General features: G+C 38.3%; 1 protein-coding gene across 4 annotated transcripts in view; it reads left to right on the forward strand.

Moving 5' to 3' along the window:
• The window catches only part of LOC106873381 (uncharacterized), a 158,460-nt gene that overhangs the window by 49,210 nt on the left and 91,750 nt on the right, over window positions 1–17,500 (forward strand). For all 4 annotated transcript variants that reach the window (XM_089354874.1, XM_014920722.3, XM_014920723.3 and 1 more), the window contains one exon: window positions 6,716–6,754. The gene's annotated coding sequence lies outside the window, so the exon portion shown is untranslated. The remainder of the gene's footprint in view (window positions 1–6,715; window positions 6,755–17,500) is intronic.

The following is a 17,500-nucleotide window of genomic DNA, read 5'->3' on the forward strand; positions in this document are numbered from 1 at the left end:
AAGTATCTTTTACTATAGCCTCGGGCTGATCGGTGCACCTTGGGAGTGGATTTGGTAGATGGAAACTGAAAGAAGCCCACCATGTGTGTGTGTGTGTGTGTGTGTTTGTTCCTTCCTCACCACTGCTTGACAACCTGTGTTAGTGTGTTTGTCCCTGTCACTTAGCAGTTTGGCAAAAGATACTGATAGAATAAGTTGTTGTTGGCACACTGTTGCTTACGACGTTGAGGGTTCCAGTTGATCCGATCAACGGAACAGCCTGCTCGTGAAATTAACGTGTAAGTGGCTGAGCACTCCACGGACATGTGTATCCTTAACATAGTTCTCGGGAATATTCAGCGTGACACAGTGTGACAAGGCTGGCCCTTTGAAAATACAGGCACAACAAAAACAGGAAGTAAGAGTGAGAGAAAGTTGTGGTGGAAGAGTACAGCAGGGTTCGCCACCATCCCCTGCCGGAGCCTCGTGGAGCTTTTAGGTGTTTTCGCTCAATAAACACTTACAACGCCCGGTCTGGGAATCGAAACCGCGATCCTATGACCACGAGTCCGCTGCCCTAACCACTGGGCCATTGCACCTCCACGATAGAATAAATAGCAGGTTTAAGAAAAAAAAAAGAAAAAAAGAGTACTGGGGTGGAAGTCATTCAACTAAAATTTCAAGGCGCTGCTGTAGTATGGCCACAGTCTAATGGCCGGAACAAGTAAAAACATAAAAGGGAGATAAGTGTGTGTGTGTGTACATATACACATATAAAACAGGAAGAAAACAACAAAGTCAATTAGTTGCTCTCAGTAAAATGTATTAGATTGATGTCCAGTGAAAGTTTTAGATGGAAAAATAGGAGTGGAGCAGACATCTTGAGCATAACTTTATTGGAAAGAGGAAAAGGTCCAGAGAAGAGGGGAAAGGAAGAAGGAACAGATAGTCCAAGAAAAGCATGCGTCATTGCATGGCCAAAAGATAACTGACTGGAAGAGATAGAAAATGTGGTTTCTGAAGGCAGGAGAGTACAAAATTGGCTTTGGAGTTTATTGAGGCAGATATTCTATGGCCAAGTGTCCTTTCCATTGTCAGTTATGTTTTTAAGCAAGATAATATATCTCTCTCTCCATGGTCAAATATTTTAGGATACTGGAAATGAACGACACTGCTTATATGACAGTGACACTTGTTTACATCAGTCATTTGATGTCAGCACAAGGAGACAAGAAAAAAACAAAAACAAACACACACACACGAGGCTTCTTTCAATTTCCATCTATCAAATTCTCTCACAAGGCTTTACTTGGCCTAGGGATATGTTGAAAAGACATTTCTACACAAGGTCTGTGCAGTAGGACTGAACCTGAGACTATGTGGTTGGGAAGCAAACTTCTTCACCACACAGTCAAGCCTGTGTCTGTTTACTAATCACCGTCTTGTACTGACTGCAATAATACCAGGCTTTGGACTGTTGCTAATTATAATCCTGCTATCCAAATACTCTCATATGATTGTAATGACTGTTTTTACTTGTAAAAGAATATTGCTCATCTCTTTGTGTCTGTTAATGTTCTACTTTGGCTCTTTCTGTTTATTACTTGGAAAGAAAGTAATTAGTCACAGGAAAAAAAAAAAGGGGGTTTTAGGGTTTTGCAGTCTTATGGCTTTGTTTTCCAGGCATATCAGGTACCAGAATAGATATTTGGCTTCAGCTGTTTTATGATCTTATAGTTTATTTTTCCTTTATTATGACCTGTTAAATGATAGTTATTATATACCATATAATCATCACCACCGCCACCACCACCACAACCATCATCACCATCACCATCTTCGCCATCATTATCAGCACCTTCATCAGCATCATCATCTTCACCACTGCCACCACCATCATCATCTTCAGCACCACTACCACCACCGCCATCATCTTCCTTTTCAAGGTCTTCCTCATCACAGTGAGTGACCCATCTGATTCTCACTGGCAGTTTGTCATACTTCAGATTTCAAATCTAATTAACTGCCTCTTAATTACTTACTCCTACCATAGTTAGGCTTAATTACTACTGTCTTCTACTGAACTTCAGAGGACCCTTAGATTGTGTGTGTGTGTGTGTGTGTGTGCATGTGTGTGTGTGTGTGTTTGTGTGTATGGTTTATTAATGTATTATTATCTGGTGTGTATATATGTGTATACATACATGTGTGCATTTGTGGTTTGTTGATGTGTGTTTGTATGAGTTGATGGTATGTGTGTGAAGCTAGTGTGTGTGTGTGTGTGTGTGTGTGTGTGTATATATTGTTAGTATATTGTCTTTTTGTGTGTGTGTGTGGGTGGGTGCTAGTATAAAGATGTATATCTAGTTTAATGTTGCTTTGTGAATATCATGTGTCTGTTATTGTTTACCTCCAGGTCTTTAATCAGATGGACCTGTGATTAAAAGCTACCTATCCATGACTACTCCGCCATTTTTATTTTTGTGGCATTGTATACCTTGAACTACATTATCTCGATGTGTCCTTATTAAAAAATAGTTTCATAAGCTATTAAGCTGTAGTTTGAGGGAGATTTTGACTGCTATTTCTAGCGTCTCGGGCAACCACATAGAGGCTATTTTGTTCACTTGTGCATTGTGTGTGTTTATGTGTGTGGGTGTTTATTTGTGTGTGTGTGTGTGGGTGGATATTTAGGTGTGTGGGTGTTTGTGTGTGTGTGTGTGTGTGTGTGTGTGTGTGTGTGTGTGTGTGTGTGTGTGTATGAGGTGGAGTTGTTATTCTTCCTGACATTTTAACTAGACTGTATCGCTTCCTTGATGAAGACTGATAAGGTAAAATAGTGTAACAGTTCCCCTCTACTCTCAGTGACAAATGATATGCTATAAATAACAGTGAATACATATTCGAGATTATTAATGAATCAGGAAACTATAGAAGCTGTCATTTTGACAGGGTTTATTTCTGTCTCCTTTTAGAAATGTCTTAATTTTTTTTCCACTTCAAATCTTGCTCCACTTCTATATTTTTATTCTATTTCTTCTCTGTCTCATTTTGTCCTATCATTCATTCTTATTCTTTCTACATGGACACTTGATTGTTTCTATTCTTGCCCTTCATTGTAAAGCCCTGTTTTTCTTTTCATTTCTACTCTCTCACGCTATCTTTACTTCTCTCATTTTTCCTTTCCTTTTCTTCTATATATGTCACTACCTGCTCACCTGACTCCCTGTCTTCTTTGCTACTGACTGCAGGCTATTTTCTTCTACTTCACTTTCTGTTTTTTACTCCTGCCTTATCGATCTCCCACATGTTTATCTAATCTATCAATCTTGGTTTTCTCTTTCACATATTTTAGTACAGCTTCTGCTTTCTTCTCTTACATTACTTAGAGCCAGACAGAAAGCTGGGATAGTGGGGGAGAGAGGAGAGGAGGATTGTAGGACTTGCTTGGTCATTTATAATTTTGATTACCTGGTAAGATTTTGATCCAGAAGAAAGCTCTGCTGGATCTAAACTATTGGACAAAGTGTATGTGTGAACTTGGTTGGAGAAGGTATGCAGTTGCTGATACATATGAGACATCAGTAATATTGGTTTCAAATTTTGACACAAGGTCATCAATTTTGGGGGAGAGGGAAATCGATTACATTGCCCCCCCCCCCCAGTACTCTTTCTTATAGGTGCATGTGTAGCTGTATGGTTAAGAAATTTGCTTCTCAACCTGATGGTTACAGGTTCAGTTCCACTACGTGGCACCTTGGGCAAATGTCTTCTATGACAGTGATATTTGCGTACAGTTATGACACAATGCCAAGACAAGACACATGCAGATACATACGCACACGATAATGTGTGTATGTGTTTGTGATTGTGTGTTTGCATGTGTCTTGTCTTGGCATTGTGTCATAGTTCCAAATAAGTGTCTCTGCATATTTCTTGTCTTGGCATTGTGTCATAGTTGTAAACAAGCGTTGTCATTCAAGCAGTGTTGTTCATTTCCAATATTCTGTGAAAACCTGTCTGGCCATAGGGTAATATTACCTTGCTTAGAAACAGGTGAAAGTTAGCAACAGGAAAGGCACCCAGCTGTAGAAATTCTGTCTGACCCATGCAAGCTTGGAACAATAGATGTTAAAACGATGATATCTATCTATCTAGGACATAAATTATCTTTCCAGTGTTTTTTTTTTTTTTTTTTTTTTGTAGTTGTTGATATCCAAACTTTTGAAAGAGTTAAAAAAAATCTTATATTGGTAACCAACCCAATTTCTCTGTAAAGCTTCTTAAATCTGTGTTTTTTAGGATGTTTTGTCAATTTGTGTGCGTGGATAGGTAAAGTTGTTTATAGCTTGGCTTGTGTTACCAACGCTAAGCAGGAAATACGAACAGTGTCTTGCTGTGTGCCACTTAAATTGCATGGTATGTGTTATGTGTTACATTTCTTATACTGCACTTACAGAAATGTTAATTAACGAGGCTGATTTCGTTTACCTGCCATTGTTAATGTGGTAACTGTTATGGATAGGGCATGGAAAACGATGTATTGCGATTTTGGAATTGTGTTCTTGTGCAGCTGCTTGCAGCCAACTGCTGCAAATGTTCAGAATGATGCATGGTGGGTGACCTAAAACTGCATCTTGACTGTGGTGGTAGTATTAAAAATGGTATTGAATTAGTCGTGATAGCGTTAATGGTGATGCTGATAAGGTGGCGGCAGTGTGGTGTGATGCTGTCTGCTGTGGTGGTGGTGCTGCCTGCGGTGGTAGGCGGGGTGCTGCTGGTGATTTTGGTAGTGGTAGGATGAAGGATATTACTGGTGATCGTTGTAGTAGGAGATGGTGGTAGTGGTAGTAGCAAGGATATTGCTTGTGGTTTTGATGGTAGTAGTAGTGGAAATATTAGTGGTTGTTGTGGTGGCAGTAGTAGTGGAAATATTAGTGATTGTTGTGGTGGTAGTAGTAGTGGAAATATTAGTGATTATTGTGGTGGTAGTAGTAGTGGAAATATTAGTGATTATTGTGGTGGTAGTAGTAGTGGAAATATTAGTGGTTGTTGTGGTGGTAGTAGTAGTGGAAATATTAGTGGTTGTTGTGGTGGTAGTAGTAGTGGAAATATTAGTGGTTGTTGTGGTGGCAGTGGTAGTAGTTGCTGCTGGTTTTGATGGTGAAAGTAGTAGTAGTGAAAATATTAGTGGTGATTGTTGTGGTGGTGGTGGTGGTGGTGGTAGTAGTAGTAGTCGTGATTGTGGTTTTAATGGTGAAAGTAGTGGTGGAAATATTGGGGGTTGTCATGGTAGTAGTATAGGGAATATTGCTTGTAGTTGTGTTAATGGTAGTAGTAATGGGTATATTGCTGTGGTTGTAGTGATGGTATGGGAAATACTGCTGGTTACTGTGTGGTGGTGCAGGTGGTAGTAGTAATAATAATAATAATAATAGAAATATTGCTAATGGTTGTAGTGATGGTGGTAGTAGTAATTGTAGCAGTTAGGGTGTATTGCTTTGTGGATGTGGTGTTAGAAGAGGTACTGGTGGCAGCAGTGTGTTATGTAGTAGTAGTAGTAGTGGTGGTGGTGGTATGGTAGTGGTGTTGGTTCTGATTGAGCTTAGATTTCATGTAACTGTTAAAATTACAGAGTAAATTTCTTACTTAGGCAGTACCATGTATCTGTTACACACACACACACATGAACACAAAGTCCTTGTCTGTTAACCCCCCTCCACCTGAACAGCTGCCAGATTATAGAAATAAATTTATTTCAAGTTTTTTAAATGATACATCACTCAGTTGTGTAATTATATAAAAAGGTAAGATAGTGTCATTTTAATTTGATGCCAGCAAGAACATCAAAAAGATAATTAGAAATAAAATTGAGGTGAGAAAAAAAAAATGATAGTGTTGCTCTTTGACTAATATTATTATTATTATTATTATTCTGGAAAGTAAGGGAGATAACTCTGAACATGTTTCATTCTTATTTAACCTTATCAGTAATTCATAGACTTTACTACATTTGCCAGAGCAGTGATGATACTGTTACTCGTTTATTTTCTTACTGGTTTCATTCATTGGACTGTGGCCATGCTGACGTACTGCCTTGAAAGGTTTTGGTCAATAAAATTGATGCTCCCTACTTCTGGGACTTATTTTTTAAAGTTTTGTAGTTATTCTGTCAATTTCTTTCACTGAACTGCTAAGTTCTTGATAGGTAAACAAATACTGATTGTAAAGCAGTGTCAGTAAAAGAGAGGTTTGAAGAAAGACAAACATGCGCGCGCACACACACACACACACACACACACACACACACACACACACACACACACACACACACACACACACACACACACACACACACACACACACACACACACACACATGGCAGGCTTCTTTCAGTTTCTGGTGACCAAATCTACTTGTAAAGCTTTGATTGGACTAGGTCTGTAGTAGTAAACATTTGCCCAAGATGCTATACCATGGGATTGAACCCAAGGCCACATGGTTAGGAAGCAAGCTTCTTAACCATACAGCTTTGCTTGAGTATCTTTTTGGAAAATAAAAAAGAAAAAAAACTCTTCAGTTCATTAGTGTTTTTTTTTTTTTTCAGCTGATTGCATAAATAATGAAATTTGAAACCATTTTGTACCGCAAACAAATTATTTAAAAAAAAAAAAAATGTAAACAGGAAATAAAGACTGAAATGTAACTCAAATTATTTATCCTTCTATTTTTGCAGGACTTGTGAAGAGATGAAAGACAGACCATTCTGTTATTGGTAAGTTTTAATATCATTTAATTATGGCTGAGAGAGAGGGAGAGGGAGAGGGAGAGAGAGAGAGAGAGAGAGAGAGAGATTTAATATGTGAAGACTTAGAGTTAAAAAATTTGACGATACCATTCAAATGAAGTACACTAATTCTTTTAAATAGTTTTCTATCTTAGAATTTTATTTATTTTAAAGAAAAATTATATGTTAAGCATAAATTAGTTTTTATTATTATTGATGAGTTGGCAGTAGTGCTACCATACTTGATTAAATGCTTAGTGGCATTTTCTCTGACTTTATGTTATGAGTTCAAAGTCTGCTGAAGTCAACTTTGACTTTCATCCTGTTGGGGTTGATAAATTAACTATCAGTTGACTTTACCCGCTCCCCTGAAATTACTGTCCTTGTGCTAAAATTTGAAATCATTATTATTATTATTATTATTCAGGTAGTGAACCTACAGAATTGTTAGCACATCGGACAGAATGCTTAGCAGCATTTCATCTAGCTTTTACATTCTGAGCTCAAACCTCACTGAGGTCAACTTTTTTCATTCTCTCTGGGTCAATAAAATAAAGCACCAGTCAAGAGCTGGGACCAATGTAATCAACTTCCTTCTCTCCTAAAAAATTGTCGACCTTGTGCCAAAGTGTGAAATAATAATAATAATAATAATAATAATAATAATCTTTTCTACTATAGGCACAAGGCCTGAAATTTTTTTTTGTGCGGGCTACTTGGTTACATTGACCCCAGTGATGAACTAGTGCTAATTTGAATGACCTCATATGGATGAAAAGTGAAGTTGATCTCAGCAGAATTTGAACTCAGAACATAAAAATACATGAAACACTACTAAGCATTTTGACTTGGATGTTAATGATTCTGTCAGCTTGCCACCATAATAATAATAATAATAATAATGATGATGAGCACTCAGAGAGTGCCAAGGTAACACCAACATCCTCTCAACGATTAGCCACAGATAATTTTTAAAATGAGAATATTTGATATAAACTTGACTGCTCTCACAAACGAGAATACTAAAAATGAACCTGACTGCTCTCAAAAATTAAGTAAAAAAACCAGAAAAATAATCCAGAACCTTTGTCCAGTATTGGATTAATCCCCAAATCTAATCAGTTCATGCCAGTCATGAGACCAAACATCTCTGAAAGTTTCATCCAAATGCACCCAGCAGTTCTTGCGGTATCTTGTCGATCAAACAAACAAACATGACTGAAAATAATACATCTGTCTTTGCTAAGTTAGAGGTAATAATAATAATAATGGTTTTAAATTTTGCCACAAGGGCAGCCATTTTGGTGGAGAGGATGTGTCGATTACATCAACCCCAGTGTTCAACTGGTACTGAATTTATCGAGCCTGAAAGGATGAAAAGCAAAGTTGACCTTGGCGGAATTTGAACTCAAAACATAGCGATGGGCAAAATGCCACTAAGCATTTCGTCCATTGCGCTAACGATTCTGCCAGCTCACCACCTTAATAATAATAATAATAATAATAATAATAATTGTTATTACTACTGTGTTATTGTTATTTCAGTTGTCTTATTTTTATTGCATTCTTTCACTGCATTACTGAACGCAGCTCTGTGTGCCTTGGGTGTATGCAATGTGCTTTTGTTTCTGTATTTTGCTATTGTATTGAAAGTACTGCATGTAATGTGTGCAAGCCTTATAGTGCTATTTTCTGTATATTGTGCATATTTGTAAATCTTGAAATTTTGGTTAAGTATTTCTTTGCATCTGCTTTTTCTTTTGTTAAACCATTCCCAAGGCACCAATATTGAATGAATTGTTTTTGTATTCAATCTTCACTTTCTAGGTATGATTATTTCCAGATTTTTGTATTTGGATAAGTGGAGAAGTTTAAGTATCTAAGGGCTGTATTCATGAGTGATGGGGAGCAAGAGGTGGAGTTGGATGGTATTATTGCAGATGCTGGCATGGTAATGCACCAGCTCCAGCATTTGATCCTCAGAAGAAGAGAGGTTGGTTAAAAAAACCAGACGTGAGGTTGGCGAAAAAAACCAAACGTGAGGTTGGAGCAAAAAAACAAAATAACCAAACGTGTGGTTGGTGCAAAAAAAACCAGATGTGAGGTTGGCGCAAAAAAAAAACCAGACGTGAGGTTGGCGCAAAAGATACTAACACCTAACTTTTAATTTGTTCCTATATATTTTTCTAACTCTCCCTTTCTCATATATATATATATATATATATATATATAAAATCTATGTGTGTGTGTCTTTGTTTGTCTCCCCATCAACACTTGACAACTGGTGTCCCTGTAACTTACCAGTTCGGCAAAAGACACTGATAGAATAAGTACTAGGCTTAACAAAAAAAAAGAAAAGAAAAAAAAACCTGGGGTCAATTTGTTCGAGTAAAACTCTTCAAGGTGGTGCTCCAGCATGGCCGCAGTCAAAATGACTGAAACAAGTAAAAGAGTGAAAGAATAAAAGAACACACACTCACATACAAACTCCCAATTATTATAAATAAAGGTCAAAGAGAAAGCTCCTTTCCAAATCATATAAACTCAAAGGGCTGGTGTCCTTCCTGGTTTCTGTGGTGCATGAATTCCCCACAGAATTGGACATCAGTCTGTTGAAGAATTACTCATTTTTGCAGGGCTTTGTGGACTGGAGTAATTGGAAATGTGTTTTGTCCAAGAATACAATGCATCACCCAGTCCGGGAATTGAAACCATATTCTTTAGATTATGAGTTCAACACTCTAACCACTAAGCCATGCATCTCCACTGTTATTGTACATACACATGTATTTGTGCACAGATATGTCTGTCTGTTTGTCACTCTGCCTCTGTCTCCTCTCTTGGCTTTGACTTTTAAACCAATTGAAACCTGTCAGGAGAAATTTGTCTAAATCACTTGGCATTTTATGCAACTGTTTATTGTCAAGCTTTATCCAACCCATCATCTCTTTCTCTCTCTCTCTCTCTGCTACTGTGGTTGTAAAGTAGTTGAAACTAATTTGTAAAAGTTTAACCTTTTCTGTTATTCATGCCTTAAACAGACTACTGGAAGGAACACACACACCCCTCACTTGACTCCACCATCACCTGCTCTCCCCAAAACAAAATAAGCTGAAAATTTTTTTTCCATTTAGTATATGCAACCGAACAACTGTGTTGTTGTTGTTGATATTTTAGATTTATTGTTTTAGATACTTCTTGCTAAAATTGGGTGGGATTTTGTATCATTTTTTTTTTTCTTAAATTTCTTTTTTTAATTTGAGTATTTGCATAGTATTATCAGAACAATTGTATTATGGCTAAATGTTTTAGGGTTGCTTTTCCTGTCAATAGGTTACACTTTTTGTGCTATTAGCTGAATGGTTTTTAACCCTTCTGATATCAATCCTCCTGAGATCACTCCAGGTTTTATGATACAAACTTCCTGTGTTGAAATGATCTAAATTAAAAGCTTCCTTCGAAAATTTTATGTTAATTTATGTTCTAGCCATCTCCTGTTCTGTGATATACACTTCCTATTTTAAAGTAATCTAGAATTAAAACCTTCCATTGAAATTTCATGTTGAATTATGTTCCAAACACCTGCTTAGTAAAATCTGTTGTCTTTACTAAATTCTCATAATTTTCAAAATTAATTGAAACAAAGGTAGCGTATTTTAAAAGAAATATATTAATGAAAGGCTGTGGAGGCGCAATGGCCCAGTGGTTAGGACAGCGGACTCGCGGTCATAGGATCGCAGTTTCGATTCCCAGACCGGGCGTTGTGAGTGTTTATTGAGCGAATACACCTAAAGCTCCACGAGGCCCCGGTAGGGGATGGTGGCGAACCCTGCTGTACTCTTTCACCACAACTTTCTCTCACTCTTACTTCCTGTTTCTGTTGTGCCTGTAATTCAAAGGGTCAGCCTTGTCCCACTGTGTCACGCTGAATATCCCTGAGAACTACATTAAGAGTACACGTGTCTGTGGAGTGCTCAGCCACTTGCACGTTAATTTCACGAGCAGGCTGTTCCGTTGATCGGATCAACTGGAACCCTCGACGTCATAAGCGACGGAGTGCCAACAACAACAATAATGAAAGGGTTAAAAAGTTGGAAAAGAAAAAATAAAACTCCAAAAAACATTATCCCCTTCTCTTTATTCCTGAATATCAGCAGCAACAGTAAGAAAAATGAACCACTTAATTCTGAAGAGTGGAACCTGTTGTCAGTCATTCAGACTAAGGCAAGTAGAGATATGGAGATATGTGTTCTTAGATCAGGGATATACAGCATAATAAATAGCATATTGCCATATTTGATGTTGATGTTTTGTTTTAAAACTGTTTTATATCCTATATGAGGCTTTTTTTTTTGAGAAGGACAGAGAGAGAGAGAGAGAGAGAGAGAGTAATGGTGAGAGATATTTGGCGTGAGGCTGTTTGATAAGAGGAGGGCTGAGTACTTGATGGGGATGCTGGGGATGGAAGAATCAGTGGAATGGCTGGCAAGGGTGAATGGAGTGCAGTGGTATGGGCGTGTGTTGAGGAGGGACGAGGAGCATGTTCTGAAGAGGGTGCTAGAGTTTGAGGTAAATGGACAGTGAAAGCGAGGTAGACCAAGGAAAATGTGGAGGAGACAGGTGGAGGAGGAGATTGGGAGGGTTGGCTTGAGAAGGTTGGCGAGATGGTTTGAGGTGGTTGCTATGGCATTGAGATAGATCTGCCCACCCCTGTTAACGGAGACAAAGCCGGATTTAAAATGATGGATGATGATGATATACTTATAAAAAGGAAGTTTGTATGTTGATCACTAATAGCATTAAATAAAATCGGTAATAATTAAGGGTTTTTGTGTTTTCTCCTAATCTGACCTCCAACATGCTTGCTGTAGACTTTTTTTTTCTGAAACTGGTTTGCAGGGGTGGTGGTAGTGGTTGAGAAATTACCTTTACAATTTGAAGTTCAACTGTGTGGAAGTTGTAAAGATAATTTATGAATATCTTGTGTGTATGTGTGTGTGTGTATATATATATATATAATATATATATATATATATATATATATAATATATATATATATATATATATAATATATATATATATATATATATATATATAGTTTCAAAAAAACACAAAAAACAATGACAAAAAAACAACAAAGTGAGGACGTGATACGGATAGTGTTATTGGACGCTCGGGAAAGGAAGGAGAGAGAGTATGACATCATCATCATCATCATCATCATCGTTTAACGTCCGCTTTCCATGCTAGCATGGGTTGGACGATTTGACTGAGGACTGGTGAAACCGGATGGCAACACCAGGCTCCAGTCTGATTTGGCAGAGTTTCTACAGCTGGATGCCCTTCCTAACGCCAACCACTCAGAGAGTGTAGTGGGTGCTTTTACGTGTCACCCGCACGAAAACGGCCACGCTCGAAATGGTGTCTTTTATGTGCCACCCGCACAAGCCAGTCCAGGGGCACTGGCAACGATCTCGCTCGAAAATCCTACAGGAGCCAGTCAGGCGGTACTGGCAACGGCCACGCTCAAAATGGTGCATCTCATGTGCCACCCGCACAAGAACCAGTCCAGGGGCACTGGCAACGATCTTACTTGACATATATATATATATATATATATATATATATATATATATATATATATATATATATATAGTTGAAATTTACAGAAAAACGAAAGACGAAGACAGGTGTATAAACAACAAGCAGGTGTATTAGTTTGATGTTTGAGAGTCTTTTACGTTTTGAGGCTATGCTCTTCAACAGAAAGGAACATTGAGGAAATAAACTGAGAGAGAATAAAAAAAAACTTGTGGACTTAGCGATTGATGATGGTGACATATATATATATATATATATATATACATATATATATAAAAATTTAAGGAATGGAGAAAAGGCATGTTATAATTGCATACTTTATTCCTACATATGTTTCAAAGGATTACAACCTATGTGATCCATAGGGATCTGTGATATTAAAATTGTAACCTTCCCATCAGGGAAAGCATGGGAATCATCTTAAACGTAAGACATTATGACCGAGTATATATATATATATATATATATATATATATATATATATATATATATATATATATATATATATATATATATATCTTATAATAAAACTCAGTGTGTCTTGTATCCTATAGTTTTCAAACTGTTGTGAAAAGAGAGGGCTACATGTAGATTTGGACATGGAAGTGAAATCTTGTCAGTCAGGTAGGCTGTCTGTAAGGAGATTTATATACTTTGTCAAGAAATGTAATGTGGTCCATTGTTTGATAGCTTAAATTTACCGTCATTGTACTCCCTTTTTTTTTTTTTTCATGAGTTAATTAGTCTGAGGAAGGGCAGGTGAGTGCCTGATACCTTTTGCAAGCCTTTCTTGACTGGTGAAGTCGATGTGATTGATGTTCATTATTAATTTACATTTTTGACATGCAGTGGTTCTGAAGTTAAGATATGGTTGTAATAGTGGCCATTTGGTTATCAGTTCATTTAAAATCTTACTTCTATTATGTGTTGTGCTCATTAAGTGTACAGGGCACCTAACTCTTCTTGTTTTGGTTTACCTGGCAGAACAAAAAATAAGATTTTCCCCTTTTTTGATAGTTAAAGGGTTATATTTTATAATGGCTTCGTTAGAGGAGGAAGAGAAGTGCTGTCTGTGTCAGTAACTACTTTACAGGGCTTCCAAGACTGGTGAGAGTGAAGAAGAGGAATTTAGTGTCCAAACCTGAACATTTGAAAAAGAGTAAACTTTACTAAAGGCCCTTTAGGAACAGACAGGGTGGTGGCAGCGATGATAAGATGTGGAGGCCACAGAATATTGCATTAACAAAAGTTCAGCTTATATGTATAAGAATGAAAAATAAAATTGATGTGTCACACTAAATCTGATTCTTCTAACAAACAACCAGCTTTCCTATCAGCTCATTTTGTGCTATGTCATTAAAGCATACTGAGATTACATGTTCAGTGTTGCCATGAGTAGGGTGTGTTTAATATAAATATATATATATACATATATATAAATGGCAGCTTGAAGTATTGGGTTTTCCGCTCCTCATGACATGTTCACTGTACTCTCTCTCTATCTCTCTCAATGTATTTATGTTGGAAAACCCAACATTTCAGGCTGTCCTTCTTGAAGGAAAAATTGAAAGAGAAATTGATGAGACAGCAGAGTTTTACATCCTCTAAGTTTAAAGAAAGTGGCTGCAGCTACACACACACACACACACACACACACACACACACACACACACAGTCAGTCAGTCACTCAGTTATTTAAAACCAAGGTTTCATGCCATTGCCACTCTGAGTTTCTCCATTTCCTGTTTTCCTGATAAATAAATTAAAATATGAGAAGTCTTGTGATGATATTCATATATTTGCCATTGGTCACTTGGTTTTGGTGTTACATGACAAGCTATTTATATTTTCACAAACTCTATTTCTATCCTGTTGCTAATGGTAGTGAGCAATCTGTAGTTGTTCAGCATGTCGTCTTGACAAGGATTACTACAGTAAGAATTGCAAATGTGATATTTGGTACTGATCTAGTTCACTATATCAAGGATGTTGTCCTATTTCTAATTGAAAGTACATTAAAAGATGCATATTTTTGTGTCTGAATTTTGATACTGTCTCTTGCTTTTTGTTCTGTTCAGCATCTCAAAAGGTTGTCTGGATATTATATTTTTCATCCAGACTGAGTAAGCGTCATTTTGATCTGCTGATGTTAGAGGACAGAGGATACAATTTTGACAACAGATCAAAATATACTGGTGTCATTGATTACCTTTCCTTTTTCCTTTAGGTTCCAGATATACTAGGGATATGAGGTACTTTCTTTTATATCTGGATCTGAAGGAGTGGTTATACTGAGTATGTTCTTGAAAATATTTTCCAGGAGACTTATTTTTCTCATTACTTTGGCTTGATATATTAGTGCAGTTGTTAAACACATCACTGAGTAAACAGGATTGTACTGTTACTGCAGTTTCCATATCCAGAAACCAGACACCCAATTGATTGACATAAAGTCCCTCCCAGACATTCTCCAGCCTCTGGCTTGCAGGCACACTGATTCTTCTCATTGGTTTTTCTTCCACTACTGTATGGTCTTTGACCCTTGGGGCCACCTGGGCTTATGCAACCTCCACTCAGGGACTGTCTCACTCATATATCTCTTCCTCTTCATCTGTGTTGTCCAAGTCCTGCACTAATTACATCCGGGCCTTTCTTCTCAGATTGCTGGTCCTCTAGAATACTTTTCCTGCTTATATTTTCCTTGCATGTGTTGACTTAGAATGGTTCAAGAGGAACATTAATGGCATCATGTTTACCTAACAGAGCTTACCTCTTTTCCTGGCCCAGCAAGTAAAAAAAGTGCATTTTAGGGAAGAAGAGCATTAATTTTATACAGCTATAGCTAATTGTTAAATTGTTTTTGTTGAAAAGCTTCTGGTATATATGGCTGTCAGGGAGGTGAATGTTTATGACTGCTTTTCATGTTCTAACCATGCTGGATGCAATATCATACTGAACAGGAAGTTGAATCATATTATTGTATTTCCCCTCTTATTGGTCTGTTTGTTACCTGAATTTTGAATTCTGTTGACGTGAAGGGTGGCAACATGAAACTCATTGCAGAGATAGAATGATACCTCAACTTTGAATATACAAATAAACTCTAAGAGATATATTTTATCTTTTGCTTGCTTCAGTCATTAGACAGCGGCCATGCTGGGGTTGCACCATGAGTTGTTTAGTTGAATAAATTGCTCCCAGTACTTTTTTTCTAAGCCTGGTACTTAACATATCATTCCTTTGCCAAAGTTATGGGGATGCAAACAAATCAACACCAAATTAGAAATAATACATTTCTAAATCTCTGAGATTTATGCAGTAGTGATACGTTGAAGTAGTTGTATGCTGTCAACTTAATGTGACAGTCCCATGAAGGGATGCAAGCTTAGCTGGGTGGAGGTGCTTGTCTCCCCCTTGTAAACATAAGGACACAGGAAATGTGTCAAGGCCGACAGGAAGCGGTGCAGCTTCCTAGATCTAAACAACAGTAGTATTATTCCCTACATGGGACTGTCACATTAAGTTGACAGCATATATCTACTTCAATCTATCACTACTGCATAAATCTCTCTGAGAGATTTAGAAATGTATTATTTCCAAATTTGAAATCAGTGAATGTGTTTCACTAGAATTGTTATATGTTTACAAGAGCTTGATGGGCATCTTCGACTAGCAGGTCATGCTATTCCGGACTGATGATGAGCAAAGACTCAGAAACATGTCGCTGGATGCCCTTCCTAACGCCAACCACTGCAAGAGTGTAGTGGGTGCTTTTGCATGCCACTGGCACGAGAGCCAGCCAGGTGGTACTGGCAATGGCCATGCTCAGAAGGTGTTTTTTACATACCACCTGCACAGGAGCCAGTCCAGCGGCACTGGCAATGACAAACACACACACACACACACACACACACACACACACACACACACACACACACACACACACACACACACACACACACACACACACACACACACACACACACACACACACACACACACACACACACACACACACACACACACACACACACACACACACACACACACACACACACACACACACACACACACACACACACACACACACACACACACACACACACACACACACACACACACACACACACACACACACACACACACACACACACACACACACACACACACACACACACACACACACACACACACACACACACACACACACACACACACACACACACACACACACACACACACACACACACACACACACACACACACACACACACACACACACACACACACACACACACACACACACACACACACACACACACACACACACACACACACACACACACACACACACACACACACACACACACACACACACACACACACACACACACACACACACACACACACACACACACACACACACACACACACACACACACACACACACACACACACACACACACACACACACACACACACACACACACACACACACACACACACACACACACACACACACACACACACACACACACACACACACACACACACACACACACACACACACACACACACACACACACACACACACACACACACACACACACACACACACACACACACACACACACACACACACACACACACACACACACACACACACACACACACACACACACACACACACACACACACACACACACACACACACACACACACACACACACACACACACACACACACACACACACATAATGGCACAGCTGTGGTTGTGTAAGAAGCTTGCTTCCCAACTACATGGTTTCAGATTCAGTCTCACTCTGTAGCACCTTGGGCAAGTGCCTTCTTTTATAGCCTCAAGCCAACCAAAGCCTTTTGAGTGGATTTGGTGGACGGAAACTGACAAAAACCTGTTGCGCGTGCGAGAGTGTTTGTCCCCCGCCACCACTTGACAACCGGTATTGGTTTGTTTACGATCTGCAACTTAATAGCAGTTCAGCAAAAGAGACTGATAGAATGTGTATTAGGCTTTAAAAAAAAAAAAATGTGCTTGGGTTGATTCTTTCAATTAAAATCTCTTCAAGGTAGTGCCACAGCATGGCCACAATCTAATGACTGAAGCAAGTAAAA

This window comes from Octopus bimaculoides, chromosome 7 (genome assembly GCF_046866305.1).
Source record: "Octopus bimaculoides isolate indiv1 chromosome 7, ASM4686630v1, whole genome shotgun sequence".
Classification (NCBI taxonomy): Eukaryota; Metazoa; Mollusca; class Cephalopoda; order Octopoda; family Octopodidae; genus Octopus; species Octopus bimaculoides.